General features: G+C 30.9%; 1 protein-coding gene across 1 annotated transcript in view; it reads left to right on the forward strand.

Annotated features, from left to right (window-relative positions):
* The window catches only part of LOC121113554 (monocarboxylate transporter 2), a 169760-nt gene that overhangs the window by 133472 nt on the left and 18044 nt on the right, over positions 1-18244 (forward strand). The gene's annotated exons all lie outside the window — the stretch shown is intronic.

Here is an 18244-nt window from a genome sequence, read left to right on the forward strand (position 1 = left end):
GGGAAAAGTACCGGACACTATAACAATGTACATAATATACAATAATATATACTTAGAAGTATATAAATAAAATATGTAAATCCCCTTTTAAGTTATGAAACTCGCATTTAATTGCGACAATGAGGGGAAATTATGCATCGTGCACGTGACGAATTGATACTTGGGATCGTTTTATTTACAATATGTGTACATGTACATATGACTTATCCATAGTACATGGGGATTTCAAGTTCATTATCAACTATATACGAACAATACAAGCTAAGCACGTGTTTTTCTGTGTTCCGTTGCCATTTGGTGTGGGTTCATTTGGGGTACACACATGTTACATAAGTCCATATATATTGTTCATTCAAATATAAAAAGGATTCTACGTGATAAATAGCAATGGTAATAACGAAGAATATTATTACTATTCACTATACGTGATTTACTTGAAATTGTAACCTTACGTTCATAAATATCTCTGTCAGTCTCTACACACAGATACAAAATATGAACATTAAAATCAAGGAACCATCAACACGTTTACGCCATTCTATTATGAATAATGATAATAGTAATAATAAACATGTTGGGTTACATCAGGGTTTAAGGGCCATTAGAGAATGTTGCTTGTTATTATGAAAATCTACCAGAGAACTCTACTTAAGAATTCATCTCATTTCCTCCAAGTGTATGGGTAATGCAGTGTTAATTTTGTCAGCTACAACTATAGATTGGATGTTTATAGAGCGCGAGGAGAAGGCAGGAGCGATACTTATGGTATTTCTGATTAAGTAACCTTGATATCATGATAATATGACTTTGGGAGAGAAAATGAATTATTGACATAAAGAAGGGAATGGTCAACTTTTTAAAAATCAGTAGTGCAGGAAAAAATTATATTTAAATACATATAAACAAATATATAGTTTACTAGGTATTTTTTAAACAATTTACTCCAAACAAAGGCAAGAATTCTTTCTTGAGAGAGAGTTGTTATTACCACAGCAATTTATTAAAGGAGGAACAAATAAGAAAAATGATCACACCCACCAACAGTTTTTTTTTTTTTCTTTCATCTGTAAATTATTTTTGTTTTTCTCTATAAAAATCCAATCTCTCGTTATGACAAGACGAAATGAATTTTTCAAAGAATGTTTTTACATGACGATTATGATACGAAACAAAATATTTTTTGAGTGTTTCATTTGACTAAAATTAATATTTTCTTTTCTTGACGAAATAAAGAAAAGACTAAATGTGAAGGAGACAGGATAAAATCTAATAAAACGAAATTTGTCGAGGTTAACACTGTTCCTTTGTAAAATATACTTGTCCAGGGGAGCAGTTGGTACTCAGTTGGGGTGCTGGAACCAGAGATGAAGTAATACACAGACTAGACTCTCCCAAAGTTACAACAGTATGTATATACCCCATTCGCCCTTTTGTAATTATTATACCTAGTGAGAAAATGAGTATGCTGAGTGATCATGGCAAGAACCTAAAGATTATAGGGGATTAAAAGGGATTAAAATGGAATAATTAAGATTTAATTTTGTTAAATATTGACATTTTCAAAATAAACAAAATTATTTTTCAATTCGTATCTATGCAAATATCTTCTTTTTAGTTCATATTTATTATTGTGTTGTCCTAATAAGAGTGCAGCTGTCGTTTCTCATTTATTTCATGGAAAAAGTAGGGTGACTCCATTTCATAATAATAATGTAAATTTTCATAGTGATTGTCTTTCAAAAAAAGGAGGGGCTCTTATTCCCTTGTTTCGCCGACTACGATACTGGCAATGGAATTTACGTAAACATAACTCCTATCCAAAATTTTCCTCGATTATGAAATCATCTATAAAGTAAAGAGTGGTTAATCTTAATTTTCGCCAAACGGGGCTGTGACTTTATTTCTTAACCGACTTTATTAAAATTTTCACAAAAATCAATATTATTACATAAATGCGAGATTAAATCAATAAAATCGCCCATAACTCGGACCACACATTCGCAACGTCCCCAGAAACATCCCACTGCCTTCTTTACTATCCCATTGGTTTAAGTCCAGAATGACCTCCTTATCCCCACTCTCAGGGGGCTTTGGTTATGTGGGAACCTTCATTGCAAACCTTTTCAACATTGCACCTGACAAAATATTCTAAAGGGTTCAATTCCGAAGAGTTAGGAGGCCAACAACTCGGCGGGACGTACATTACATTCTCAGAATCAAGAAAATTGAGTGTATTTTTGCTGGTGTGATAAGCAGTCCCATCTTGCTGCCAGCTACAAGTTCGGTCTCTTATGATCCTGTAGATCCAAGGAAAGACTATGGTGACCTGAACACTGACATAAACCTGGATGTTGACATTCAAGCCCTACTTGAACATGAAGGGGTGCATAACGTGACCCTCACTGCTAACAGCGCCAAGAACCATAACTTGGTGTGAAGTACTTGGCCTTTTTGATCCTAGGGACGTTATAAGTATAAATTTATGCAAACATTTTTAACTGTTGGAGATTTTGCCATATGACAAATTTGCCACCTTTTTATTTTCGAACTTTTCTGTTAGTATTTACTGTTTTATCTCAGCTATAGATCAGAAGAAAATAAAATAGCGAGGATATAAAGAAAGAATCAAGTTTATGAGACTAGTGGCACCTTATTCAAAGTCATGATCGTAGTTTATACTTGAAGAAATGTAAAAACTCCAATGATAGAAAGAAATGAATGTTTCAACACTAAAAACTAAAAGTAAAGTTCGAATCTATAGTATAAAAACATAGAAAGGCTACAAATATGGCATACAACAAAATCTTCAAGAGGCAAAATTACGAGAAGTATTTATTTGAGTTCATTTATCAAGGTGTAACCCTATCTGTTGACAAATAAACAGGACAAAGTAGACTCTATACCTTCTCAATTTTCGTTCTTAATCAATAATAATTAATTAAAAAAATGATATTATATGATGTTCATAAATAATTCAAAAATCCTCAAAATATAAAATCGTGGCATGAGGTGCTGAAAGAAACAAATGCAGCAAAGTCTGTAGATTCACTTCTCAAGGTTAACCCTAGATCTTGTTAGCAAAATGTGCTACTGGTTATATTTATACAGATACATATATGTACATATGAAGGTATACAGATCGTATCTGCATCATATAACTACATGCACAAAGGTATTTTAATGAGGAAGATCTCATATAATGAATAAATTTGAATTTGTTGGGTTCAACTTGATTTGTTTTTATCAGAGTAATTATATCAAACGTCACTTTGTTGCGAGAAAAATTAAATTTAGTGTAGAATTTCAAAAGGAACAATGAAGTCTTATCGTAAACTAAGTTTTTAGATTTTGCTTAACTCAGGAGCTGAAAGCAATTGTTATTTCAACAGTTGCCAAATAGACAGAGTTCTCCATTAAAGTTATATCACTGTTAAAGAAATTAAGTAATTTATGTTAACTTAAAGACACTATTTAAAGGCTTTGAAAATGATTTGAAGAACATTTATAATTTATCAGTTTTAAATGCATATTTTATTATAAACTACAATGGAATCTTACCTCGGGCATCTAAATTCTTAAAAAAGACCTTTGATGTGTTGCAGATCCACGTTTAACCTTTTGCTGTGTCTATTTATGGATTTATGTTAATAAGTTGATATACATACTGCATTAAACCGATAAAGCCAATTAATGTCTCCCAATTATAAGAGGAGAAACGGTTGATTAATTGTTTAGCATAAATGGAATGAAGAAAAAAAAGTAAAATGCAAAAATTGATAGCTATAAATAAAAACGTGTCATGTTATTAAATTGAAATAAATGGATTTGAATTGAATTTAAAATTATCATTTTGTTAATATAAAGTCAGGTAGCAGATAATCGTAATTGATGTTGCTATATCATGTTGTGTCTTTAATAGTGAAAAGTAATGGTAAATCTGTAGAGCTTAAAATCGGTTCTGTTCCGTTTATTATATCGATCCTTTTTTACCATTTTTATGCCTGTTGTTTCCTTTTTTCAGTAGAAATTATTAATGGCTTAAATCTTTTAATACAAAATTTGTCACTTGTAATATTTTGCCATAAAAATATTTGTGAACAAAAATCAAAAAATTGTAGAAAATCTTTATTTATTTATTTTACTTTGTATATTCATACAACCAAATATTATATAGACTTATTTATTTCAAATATGGGTTTTGTAATCAAATTTGTGAGGTGATTTAAGATATCCAAGAGTGTTAACTATAGTTTAGAACCTACATTTGATTTATTTGACTTGATTTTGCCCGATATAGCCCTTTCCAATAACATATATCAATTTCTAATTATTTTATTCATATGATGAATTTTTGTTCCTTTAAGAACAATTTGTGGGAATTTTGAATAATTTAAGAAACAAACAATCATTCGTCGAAAAATACAAATTTAGCCGAGACTCTTTTTTAAACTTAATAGTTATAGCTTGTGTTTTTTTGTTGTTGTTGGCGGACCGGACCACATTTTTGTAGATATATCGACTCAAACATTTATCCAGTCGGTTCGACTCGAATTAAATGGTGAGTTTATTTTCAAATTTAAAAAAAACGAGTCGATTTCATATTTCATTGAGTCGGCTTGATTTTTATCACCCCTAAACCTCATCTGATATTTCGAGTTTCGTAAGGATGTTTCTAAGGGATTTTTTTAATCAAATACAATTTACAATCGGATCATTCTCATCTTTTGAGAGACTAGACATATGTATACCCCAGTTTCGTACCAAATTGAACGATCTTACACTTACGGTAAAATATTATCTCATTACTGCTCATAGGGCAAAAAAAAATCACCGCAATAAAGTAGATAAGTAATAGTGCTGAAAGGCGCCCAATCGCCATCCTTAGATAAAGGCACATTTAAGGAAATTATAAAGGATCTAATGGATACACTTTTAAAAACAAATAGTTAATGAGGGCTCAAAGCTCGATTTTTTCCATTTTCACAAAAACACTCACATAAATTCACTCAAACGGTTGTTTGACAACAACACGTCCAAAAATGGTTCATACTTTGGTGAGTAACTGTCAACAGATGTTACATAGATTTGAAAAGTTTCTATTTGAATGAAGCTATCTTCACGTAGAGGTTGGAAACTTTTCAGAACACCCTTGTATATAACTAAGTACGCAACCTTCAAGAATTCAGTCTTTGAATTGAACTAACAAAGTTTTTTTGGTTTACTAAGGTTCTAGTAAGACGCCTAACTTAAACCACTTAGAGGACTACATTTTTATGGTAATTTTCCGCACTATTAGGTACCTAATAGACAAAGTGTAGGCTGAATGTATTTCATTGAATATAAATTAATAATTGGGAAGTGGGCATAATATGTAGATACTTTTTTTTCTAAATTATCGACTCGAGTCAATCCTTAACTAGGTTCACGTCTCGTTCGATCCTAGAGAAGGAAATATAATTTATGCATATGGACTTGAAAAGACAATTTTTAGTTCAAATTGAGTAAATGTAATACTAAAATGTTTACTCATACATAATCAGTGCAACTCTATCTGACTGATTAAAGGAAGATAATAAAAAAATTCCCTACAATTATTGAATTATAATTTCATAGTTGGAATGAATTGTCTTAAGCACCAACTGATTTTGGGCTTTTCTTGGGGGGATTCTTTACGTGATTCAATAAGGGTAACGACGTGGTATATGTAGTAGATATGAAGAGTTATAAACTCATAGAAGACTCCAGCCATATTATATACGACTACGTAGTGTTAAAAAGAATTTAAACTAATAAAAGAAGCTCATGTCTGTGTATATCAGATGCATTTCCATGGCTCCTTAAATCCTCAAGTACACATTAAATAACTCTAAAATATTACTCTTTCTTATAAGTTTAGAATATGAGGCTTGAGCCATAGTCATAATCAATGTATATTATATAACTATAAGTGCCTTTTAAGTAGAGCCCAAAAACCATAACTACTTTGATTGTCCATTGTTTAACAAATAATAATTTCATTTGTATTTATTGAATCTTTTGTTTGTCACAGAAGAATAAAAAAAAGAATGAACTCAGCATGGGAGGCCTGGGGTAGTACATACGTGCATGCACTTTTGGTTCTCTAATGAACGTTCTTAAATCACTCTTTTATTGATGGACAAATCTTTATATAACCTCTTGCCATCCTTATTAGGAAAGAATATATTCTTGGATATTGTATGTATGTACTTATTTACAAATAAAAAAACAATCATAATATTCAATTTGATATTTCAAATAGCTATGTACTAGTGATGTAAAGGATCTTTCAGTTGCAGTTCCGGGTTCTATACAGTTCTTTAATCTAATGGCTCCCGGTTCTTACTGGATCATTATCACAACTTTAAAGGTTAAGATCCGTTTAAACCCGATTCCTCAATTTAGCTGGAGATTCAGTTCTTTCTTACCCCGTTTTCTGTAAAAAAAAAAAAAAAAAAAAAAAAAAGTCCCTACCGGCTGACAGAAAGCTCTCAAAGATACACAACAATCCACGACATCTCTAAAACTTGGGACCAGTTCATAAATATTAATTTGAGTACTTTGTATAAGATACAATTTAAAAAAATAAGAATTTGACTGTGGTCAACAAAAAAGACAACAAAATGTCGGCAAAACAGATCGAGATCGCTACTCTCTTGTGCGCCAAAGCTAACTCCGACAGAAGTTGATAGAGAAACGGTGGCAACAAGAAGCACAGTCTATCTTGTTAAAGAGCATGTCGACAGAGGGGGACTAGACGACAAGCGACGAAGTGATCGACCTCGGGGTATCACCACGCTTGAGGAGGAGGCGCTCCCATGGATTCAGCAAGTTTATGGGGAACCTTTCTTCGTCTTCCAGGAGCATGGGGTCCCGATCATACTGCAAAGACGATGCAAATATGTTTGGAAACTCATCTTCTAAATGGTGGTTACCGGTGAAATAAGATGTGGCCCCCTTCAGCCTGGAGCTGTACCCTTGGAGTACACTATTTTGGCGCGAATATAGAGAAAGGCCTGAAAAAAATCGGCATGTGTATATCACAGAGCTGAGGACGTACATTGAAAAGGCATGGTGTGCGATGCTTGTGGACAACGTGACATGCCTTTAGAAGGCGTTTGTAGAAAATAACTGACAGATTTGACTGATAAAAAGGAAGATGATATGTTATTCAATAAGTTTGTTTTAATTTTTTTCAATAAATATGCATATTTAAACACAATGGCTTCTTAGATTAATTTTAAAAACTGTCCGAGAATTTTTAATATTAAGCCATAACAAGGATAGAGGAGGAAAGGATAGAAGTAGATCTGTTCTTATTTTTATAGGCGAGTAAGACATCCTCCAAGGGGCGGCAAAAAATCTTCGGTCAATTAAGTTATTTTTCTCTAAAGTATATAAGGTAGAATTTGCCTATTTACTGTTTAAAACCCGGTTCTTTTATGTATTTTGAAAAAGGGTTGGCTAGTAATCTCCTTTTTTCAGTTTAGTGGCTTGCAAATCGGTTCGGACTCACGATCTGTGAGATAACTACTAGGTACTTAGCTTCTTTCTCTTTCTCTGTATTTGTTTATTTTGGAGTGCCATACCCCATATTTTACGTGTAAGAAGAAAGAGATTCTTTTGTGTTACACAATGAGATATATATTTTCTTTAATGGATGACTTTGTGATTTTAGTTTTATGAATATGAGTTTTATTTAATGATGCAAAAATAATAAATGAAAAGATCAATATAATAATAAAAAGAAATTTGAAATTTGCGAAACAGGGTCCTCTATGTATGATAAACATTAGACATACTATTCCGTGGCTCCTTGTGTGGTTTTATGGGTACATACACCTATGTATAAGTAAAAATGTTAGATTTGTAGGTACGTACAGAAATTAGAAGACTTTGTTATTAGACCCTATATTCATCATACATATTTCAATTCTACTTTCTATGTTATAACGTCGCGCTTTTTTGTCCACCGAATCCCCAACATTCAATAAGTTGAGAAAAATTTATGTTGCCTCACTAACATAAAAAATGAAACTTTATTTTGTAGTCAGCTGTGTATTTTTCCCCTTTATCAGTGTTCTTAATGTTGATTGGTTAAATTCTAATTCAGTCTTGTTAAGCTGTGAAACCCAGACTTTTCCTTTACATGGCAACCTTTTCAAAACGATGTAGAATTTTTTTATTCGATTTCAAAAGTTGTACGTCCAGACGATAAATAAATCACTAAAATCCCCATTAGCTTGGATCAAACTTTCAGAACGTCCCTAGAACGGCACACTGCCTTCTTTACCGTCCCACTGGATAAAGTCCAAAATGTTCTCCTTATCCCAGCTCTCAGGGATCTAGAGTTGCTGTGGGGACCTTCATTGGAAACCCGTTCAACATTGTTATTTGACAGGCTTAGAAGCTCACCCTAGCTGTGGTACCGTAAGTCTTCATTGATAACCCGGTGGACAGTTGAACGGGATGCTACGTCGATGCTGTCGGTGATTGCATTCATCGATTGGCGGGGATTCTTCTCAATTGTTTTGTTTATTTTCCTCAACAAAGGAGGACTGGGGACCATTTTGCCCACTTCTGAATCACAAGACTTCCGTGAAGTTATTGTCATTGGGTCCTCTCCATCCTGCTCAATACGTTTTCCGAATTTTTGTACGAATCAAGTAATACATCAGACCGTTTTAGTGTGTTTGTATTAAACCTGGTTTGTAGGGGGTGGGATAAAGCCAGAGAAAATTGCAAACGTTTAAAAGAACTACTCTTTATTTGTTTATCTTTGTCGCTCCATCCACTGTTAGGGTATCCCATTCTCTGCTTAAATGTACTTATATTTAATAGTGACTCGCAACCTATTACGTTCTTTAGCCATAGGACATAATACGTCAAAATATCTAGTAGAAACATAATATTTAAAAGATCATCAACCCAATTGGTTTATTTTAGCTATAATTAATGATACAAGCCCAAAGTGAGTATTTCCTTACCTTTGAATGCATTTAAAAAGAGTTCAAGACTATGGATAATTAATTATTATCTATGATGATTGATCCTTGACCTGATATGACCATTTTGAATTGTTGTGTTTTCTTCATTTATTTCAAACAGAATATTTTCAATGTACTGATATGAGCTAATAATAGATGTACATAAATATGAGTATTGCAAGTATTTTTGAATTCAAATTGATGATAATTTAGTAGACCCTACCCTACTTTAACTTATGTGGCCATAAAATAATTAGAGAGAGAACCCGAATATCGAATGAGCAAATTGATACATTCCAGTACATACATCGAAACGGTTTGGGTTGTCAAAATTAATTTTTCGATTAAAAATGTATAATTTAAGTAAAGTTGCATCGTTTTTTTAATAAGGATCCGAAATCTATCCCATTCAGTCCTCCAATTAAAAGCTTCCTATCCATTTTTTCGAAACGAGAATTTATTTTATCAATTACTTTTTGTTGTGATCACAATACTGAAAATAATAATTTTCTGTATTCAAAATTGTGTTTTTCTTTAAAACATATCTTTTTTTGTCTAATTGGTCAAAAAAAGATCGTCTTGTGTTAAAATTTTCAAAAAAATAGTCATATATTTTTTTTTAAGTTTTGTCCAATATTACCACAAGTCAATTTTCTAAAAAATTATCTGTCAAATTTGGTAGTTATAAGAAACAAAATTATTTTGTCAAATTGTCCATGATATGATAAAAAGTATTCACAGAAAAGTCATATTAACCACCAAAATTCCATCCCTTTCATGGGTCCTTAAAAAAAAGTAACAAATTCTAAAAGTCTATTATTCTGTATACATTCTTTGTATAAAGACTATATTGAAGTACTTTGTTTTATCAATTTAATTTGATCAGGAACACCATAACTATTTTCATTAATTGCTATATAATTTTTTTTACGAACGTCACAAATTGCATTACAATTGAAGGCAACGTCATATTAGGGGCTCAAAGTTGATATACTTATTAAACAAACTTCCAAAAAATGCAACAAACTATATGGAATACTACTTTACTACAAAGATAAACAGCGATATACCCATTTAATTGTATAATAGAGATCCCAACGAAATTGCAATATTTTTACAAGAAGGATAATTAATGTAAAATATATCATTATTTCAAATTTATTAGGTAATTTATTGTCTACATTAATAAAATAAGAATGTGGTATAATGATATAAATAACATATTTTTAATACCCATTTGGATCGGATATACAGGGTACGCAAGCGATCTATCCCACCACTTTGGTGCACTCTCTTGGGCTAACACGGGCACTTAGGCAGCTGATTTTTTGGTTTGAGAGCTTGTTCAAAATGGCAAGCTGTATAATAAGACAAGACGTGCCATGGAGGCTGCGTACTGAGTGCGCAGAGTAATATTGAGTCATATTCAACGCTCCTATTGAACAAACAAAAAAGAGTCACTACGACCACTCCTTTGTACAAATATTTATCACGTGATCTTCATTTCACAACTTTGTTTTAAAGTTTCAGCCTACTTCATCTTTAAGTTTCTTGATTAAATATCTCTTTTTTCTTCTTTCAACCTTTTAATCCTATAAATCACTCTTAATTAAACAATAAAATAATCCAATTATCAATAATATGAATTTAACTTTTGAGAGGGGGAGAGAGAAAGTGGACATATAGCTCCTTGGGTTATTAGATTAATGCAAGGTTTGATATGCCAAAAGTAACTATGTCATATAGCTACATACAAATGATAAAGAGGGTAAAACTAATGTCATGTCATTCATTGTGGAAATTCTTACTCTAATCTATTAAATAACCATTAAGAAGAAAAGTCATTTCTATTTTTACTTAAATAAATTAATACTTTTTTTGGCATGTTTTAATATAACTTAAAGCCATTTTTATAATGATCTATTAGGTGCCCAAATTTTTGACGTCTAATCAAATCCTGTCCAAAGTATGAGAGGGGCGTATGAATCGTTCGTAAAAAGTCATCACATAGTATTTTGTTACCTTTGATTGTATCTTGCAACCTTTTTTTCATAAAGAAACAGAAAAAAAGTACCAAAATCTTGTAAGGTAGCAGTAAGGAATCCTTCAATAATTGTTTGATAATTATTAAGTTTTAAAAAGAGCAAATACAAGTTCACCCAGTTAACGGTGTTTATAACACTGATATGGGGATAAGAAAAAAAAGGACAACAGTTGGCAACAAATTCATTGTATAATTGTATGTAAGTGAGGTTACTCCGTGATAGAACAATTTTTGCTAGATGACGTCATTATCATCCATTGAAGAATAATGTCTAACTATTCTCGACTTTGAAAGATCATTAATAATTTAATCAACGAATTCTATTAGCCAACTAAGGCACTTTACTATAATATCAGTGAAAGTTATTCCTTTTAGAAGCCTATATGAAATTTTAGATGTTATTCAAGGACCAGTAGCAAGGACGGGACCGGACCGATTTTAATTCCTTCCTTAGTGGTGTTTGCAGGATTACATACTTTTTTTTTTTGGGGGCTTGGTTTTTTGATTTCTTTTTTAAACACAAAAGTCAACTCTTTTTAATAAAAAATAAAATATTCATAGCTAAACACAAAAAAAAATTGAAAAATAAAATGGTAAATATTAGATTTTTTTAGACAAAAAATTTCAAATATTAAATTTTGAAAAAAATTTAAAAATGAAATGACTAAAAAAAATTATATTAAAGAGCAAAAATTCCTTAATTTGAAGGGGCTCCAGGCCCTCCACCCACCCCTGTGGACCGATACAACCCAATGATTTATCCTTCCTTTGAGGGAACTAAAGTTTACAACCTGCTTACACGATACATAATCACATCTTATCTGTATTTTTAAGTAGTTGCATAAATAGGTAAAACATTTCCAATAACCTTCCCTTAGTAAGACCAATAATTTTATTATTTCTATAAAGCTTATGCTCAAGTTAAAATGAGCAAGATGTTATATACAAGTATGTATATAGTATATTTTTAGATGTGCACTAAATGGTTTTTAAGGTGGAGTAAAATGATTGAAAGAGAAATCAAAATCAAGTCATTAATCAGTGCAGAAAGCACTACCTTGATTGCTTGGTTTTATCATCATGATTAAAGGGATTTTTATAGTCTATATACAAGCATAATAATTTATTAAACCTGGTTGTTTATTCTGATGGAGGGAATATTAAAAGATTGTTCATCGGTTATTATTCCATAGATTAATATAGAAAATGTTGTCACAATGCAAATATTTTTGATACATTTTGAACTAAAAAAAAATGGTATTTACTCTAAAACGACATAGTTGGAAATAATAAATAAATACAGATGATTTTTTTTAATTAGTATTCTTAGTATAGTCAAGAACAATACCTATTAGTAATTTTTTTTTTTTTGACAAATATTTATATCCTTGTTGTGATACATTTGTGACCTTCGGGATTTAAATATCTGGGCCTGGATGTGACATCAGGCCAAGAACATAGAATTGTGGCTATGAAATATACTAAAGTGTATTTCTTTTAATAGAATGAATAATAATTTGAAATATTTCACAAAATATACAATAATAAATTTGCAGTAATATAATCCAAAATAACCGTTGCCTCATCTCTCTATTTTGAAAACACAATGAAAAGAGACAAATAAATACAAAGTTTTTTTGTCAAAAATTGGAACAAATGTTCACTAAAATATATAAACTATAAATATATAAAATAATTTAAAGAGGGTTACGAAGTTCTTGTTATATTAGGAGAAGAATATAATGGAGGATCCCACTAAGTCATTGAATTGCCTAGCCAACGACTTCCCTGTGGCTCCTACGACCATCGGAAGGTTTTTTTGACTTGGGATTAATTTTTTTCCCATCGTAAACGGTATAATAGACAGTTAATTTTAACAAGAGTATTATAAATTATTTCAATAGTACCCACGGAATTACAAACAAATTTACACTATATTTTGTTGTCAGCTGTAAATTTTTCCGCTTATTCTTAACGTATCAGTATTTTAAACGTTGATTGGTTGACTCTGAATATGTTCTCGTAAAGTTGTGAACAGTTCCAATAGTTAATAATTAATAAATCCAGAGTTAAGAAGAATTAGGTAACTACCTATTTCAGCCTTTTATCAGTTTATTTTAGGTGGAAAGGTTCCGAGGTGGATTTAGTCATCTCTAACTATAGCCGCTTTGATGATTACTTTTAACATAACCATTTTCATCATGGGTTCCAAATGTCCCCAGTCTCCCCCTACTTTTCAAATTACTTTAGAGGGAGGAAATGCTACATGCTAGTCAGAATAAGTAGCAAAATATTATATCATAATTAAGATTTGATTGTGTCCATTACTTTTGATTTATTATAACTACATACATCATTTATATTGGAATCAAGAAAAGCCTAACCACTTTTATCAACAAATAAATCTTTATGGACTTGAAAGGATCACGAAAGAAATCTGAGCACTCGAACTGGACTAGATAAAAATATTGAAAGACTTAGACTCGTGAACAAAGACAAGACTTAATATTAAAAATGTATACTCTTCTTTGACTTATAATATAAGGACTTCATCCCACCTCTGCAAATAGATCATGAGCAAATGATAAAAAATCATTTTCCGGCAGATGGAGCATATGTACTCAGTTGTTGTAATAAAAGAAATAAGTTTTCACACTAATAATAAACGCAAGGTTGATCCATTATCCTTGGATATTTGAACAAACTACTTACAAGGCTCAGGTCTCGTTAATTTAATGGTGCTCTCAATTGGCCAATTTCATTAGCTTGTTTACTGTTTTCTAATTAAGTTAAACATATATCTTTAAGAGAGGAGGTTGAGAGATTCTGAGTATTCCTATGAAAGTACTATTTATTCTTTTTAAATACCTACGTAAACGGGTATAATATTTGTCTTTATGCTTATGAAATTGTACAATACTATAATGACTAAAATTTTCTTTAATTTACCTTCATGACTTGACTCTATAGTTTTCTATGCATAATAATAGACTCATATTATGTACATGGTTTTATAATATGGATATGAGACGAAGAGGGTAAAAAAGAAGAGATATTGAATAGGAGGACCACAAAGAAGTTAAATAATACAGTCACAAATAAAGACATAACCAAAAAAAAAAAGTATAAAAAGAAGAGCCTTCCTTCCCTTTTAACATAATGTAAAGTCATCTTGAATGACGGGTATGAGCTGAGTCAATAAATCATAAATCGTTAACGGATAATGTATCTATCGAAATCCTTAAGAAGATGGAATGAGTTTGAATCATTTATGTATCTACTTTTTTATTCCTTGCTCTGGCATTAGGGAAGATTTTTATCGAGTAAGCTAGTAAGTACGCATTAGACTGTCCCTTTTTGGGCTAAATATGATTCTTCCCTTCAAATAGATACATTTTTTGCTAGACACAATAAAAAAACTGAGTTTGTCAAAGTTCAAAGCCTCTCAGGCCATATTTGTCACAGTACAGTTCATTTTACTTTAAAGAAGATATTTTTGTATCAAAATAAGACACTTTTAGGCCTCTTATACCGTCCTAAATATGGTAATGCTATGAATCAAAAACTAGATATTTTTTACTATATGGTTTTTCAGCTTAATATTTAAATATTGTGCATCTTATTTTTAATCATTCAAGGGGTCTAAGATGTGCTCAATGAGTGTCCCAGTTTTATCAAACATACTTATGGACATGAGCGTTGTTTACATATATTCATTTGTGCACAAAGCGACAAATTACACAACTTCCTTAATTATAATAATATTTAATAAAAAATATAAATGTATGTTATTCACATAGAGGGCGATGTGAATTTTTTATCTCTGCATGCGCCAGTTTGTTTAAACAAAAAGCTACCGACTGTTACAGCATCTTACCGATAAGCGATTTAGTTTGCTAATGTCCTATTGAAATTATAATTGTTTAACAAAAGTGAAGAACATTATCTTGTGTGATTATTCATAAAGCAGAAAAGCCATAAAACATTGATCAAATTGTCCTGCCAGTCCCAGAAAATGTTTTTGTGTAAGGGGAAAAAATAATAGCTCAAAAATGGGACAGTCTAATACAAACCCATATAATGTATAAATTATATATAAAAAACTATCATGGCTTTATCCTATTTTAAAGTTGAACAACAAAGATTGTGGGTGCTGTGTTCTGAATATTTAATACCTACGAGAATCTTTCTTTTGTATGACATATTGAATCCTTTCTAAAAAGTTATCGTTATATTGACACGGAGTACCAAATGCAAGTCTATAAATTAAGGATAGCATCATTTTAATAATGATAATAAAAAACTGATAGTTAACATGTTCGTGTTTTAGTGATGCACGGTTTGCCTATTTTTTAATTACGTAGACCTTTTGAAGTATGTATACTTAACCGACAATATTTTATCTAATTTGACTACTATAGAAAATTTGACAAAAACGTATACTCCATATGTTTTTAATAGATAGTTTTGGATATATAAGTAAGATATGGATTTGTATTTCTAAGATTTTGAATTTGATTTGATTTAAACTTTCTAATTTACTGTTCAAAAATATCGTGATTAGTTCATTACTTCATTATATTAGAGATATATAATAGGTTGGGGAAAAAATAATTTCACATCTCCCGCTTTTTTTTTAAATTAAGTATATCTTATTCACCATTTGTCACATCGGATCATACAATAAGATGTTATAAAAGGTGTAAGTGTATACTACAAAGTTTTTGGATAGTATTGCGCTTGTCCGGTTCATTCATAATTTGTCGTGCGTCGAGTATAGAGGTATCAAAGCGGTCAAAATCGTTTTGAACCATTTGCAAAAGGATGGATATTCGAAAGAAATTCGAATAAGAGAGGATCAAGACAATGGCAGGCAACACACATCTTCGATGACGCGCCATAAGCTCCGGGAGCTCGGTTGGGAAGTTTTTTTGTAGTGTGATATAGAGATGATGACTTCTCTCTGCAGATTAACCTGTTTATCATTTATTATTGTTCTCTTTTTGTTTATTGTATTCCTTCTAAATAAGTATCTTTAGTAAACAGTTGTAACGTGTAGTTTGATGATTAAATATTATATAAATACGTATAAATGTGAAACTGAAATTAGTATTGGATCGAATACTCCATGACCAAGTGACTACCACCAGTTCCTGTCTTTGGCCAACGCACATGGGGGTACAAATATGGCCTCAATAGAGGCCTGTGAAAATTGGTTGCCCGAGTTCTTTGTCAATGGGGATAAGGGCTTCTACAAGAAGGGCATTATCAAGTTAAATTCTTGTTAGCAACAAGTTATTGAACAGAACAGGCATACTTGATTTAAATCGGATGATTGTAACACTTCTTATAAAACATTGAAATAAAGGAAAAATACGAGAAAAAAATTCCCAGCGTAATATATTATATATTATTAGTTTTGTTAAATTCTATTGAATATGAAAGGAGTTTTATGATTCTATAAGTATTATCAAACCCATTATTGATTATTGAAGTAAGAAATTATTCAATCAAGTTAATATCTCTTTAATAGAATTATTTTTCTATCAAAGGAAGGTAAAATTAATCATATTTAGTTATTAAATTACAACGGGCCACCTAAATTAAATATTAACAGAGATGGGAAAAGAGTCAACGATTTCTATTCAATATCTAACGAATCAGTGTTTCTATGATATCATTTGAAAACTGGAAATTAAGTCCATGTTGCTACTATAATTATCACAGACCTGTAATAGAATATTTTTGATTCAGAGTAACATACCTTCTACATATATTGTAAGTACATAGAAGAGATAAATCGATAAAAAATGATTAAAAATAAATGGTTGTGGGCCATTTGAATTAAATACGTATTTTTCCATAGGCTTAATCATCTGAGTAATCATACAATTATATACTACCGATGTACTATTATGGCGTCCACATTGAAAACGTGCAACTTTTGAGCGTCTAAAAGAGGAATAGCAAATAGTATTTATCTTAATTGAACATTTAATTATTTCATTTTCCTATAACGTACCCACATAAGTATATAGGTACATTCGTTGTAGACTCATTTTAAAGATCCTGTTATTTCATCGAGCTTTTTTTGGTGGCGCCATACATTTCGTATGTATGTACATAAGGCTTCTTCATTCCTATTGAAATATGTTTTCTTATTTGTACTTATTTTTAGCATCCATTATTGATGCACATTACATTTAATGGGGCTCTTCAAACAAAAAGGAAAGAAGAGGGGGTAAGGTACATAGTAAGTATGACATGAATTTATATATGGCGAACATTATTCACAATTGTGTAACCTGGACTCGCCCAAATTTTAATAAAAAATACCTACATATCTATGCTATTGACTGATTTTATATAAAGGTTATACAAATTAATACTTTTCAAAAATTTGGATTTGAATGTGACACGTCAAAGGTTAGAACTAACAATTGAAAATAAAGAATTTGAGTTAGAAAATAAATGAAAAATAGATTGAAATGTATGCTGTTGTTTTTTCTATGAATAAATAGCTGTACTTTTCATGGTTTTAAATTATTAAATTTCAATGTACACAAGATATAAGATTATAAATTAGAGCAATTTACTCTCAAAAATATTTTCAGGGTCCTGTTCCAGTAAAAAAATATGTTTGATGTGTCAAGTGCAATTTTTTAAAGGAATAAACAATGCGAGGAAAAATGCATCTATACTTGCAATTTCCCCCTTGTACTAAGTCTTACAATAACTCAAATTTATCTTCACTGAGTGAGTTTAGAGTTTTAATAAATTATATCAACTGACAGAAAATAATCAATATTTAAATAATAGCATTTATAGCGAAAACAATCCAAAACTGGGTGTATATTCACAAAAATATAGTTCTGCCGATAAATTACTTTTAACTCTCAAAAGCAGTTTTTATCCAATATCTCGAAGAAAAATTGACGAAAATTCATTGATTTTTTTAACAATATTATACTATATACAAAAGCAATATATATATTTATGACTATAGCTTTTTTGATATTCCTTACATATGTGTGTAAACATGCAATATGCATACATATGAACACTAGCGACATTGCAATACAAACAGTATGTTCAGTGGATCCTTACTTTATACTTATAACGCCATACGTTATATTTTATACATGAGTTTTGGAATCTTGGATTTCAGGCTCGCCAACTTAAAGGATGCAATTCC

Source organism: Lepeophtheirus salmonis, chromosome 2, assembly GCF_016086655.4.
Source record: "Lepeophtheirus salmonis chromosome 2, UVic_Lsal_1.4, whole genome shotgun sequence".
Lineage (NCBI taxonomy): Eukaryota > Metazoa > Arthropoda > Copepoda > Siphonostomatoida > Caligidae > Lepeophtheirus > Lepeophtheirus salmonis.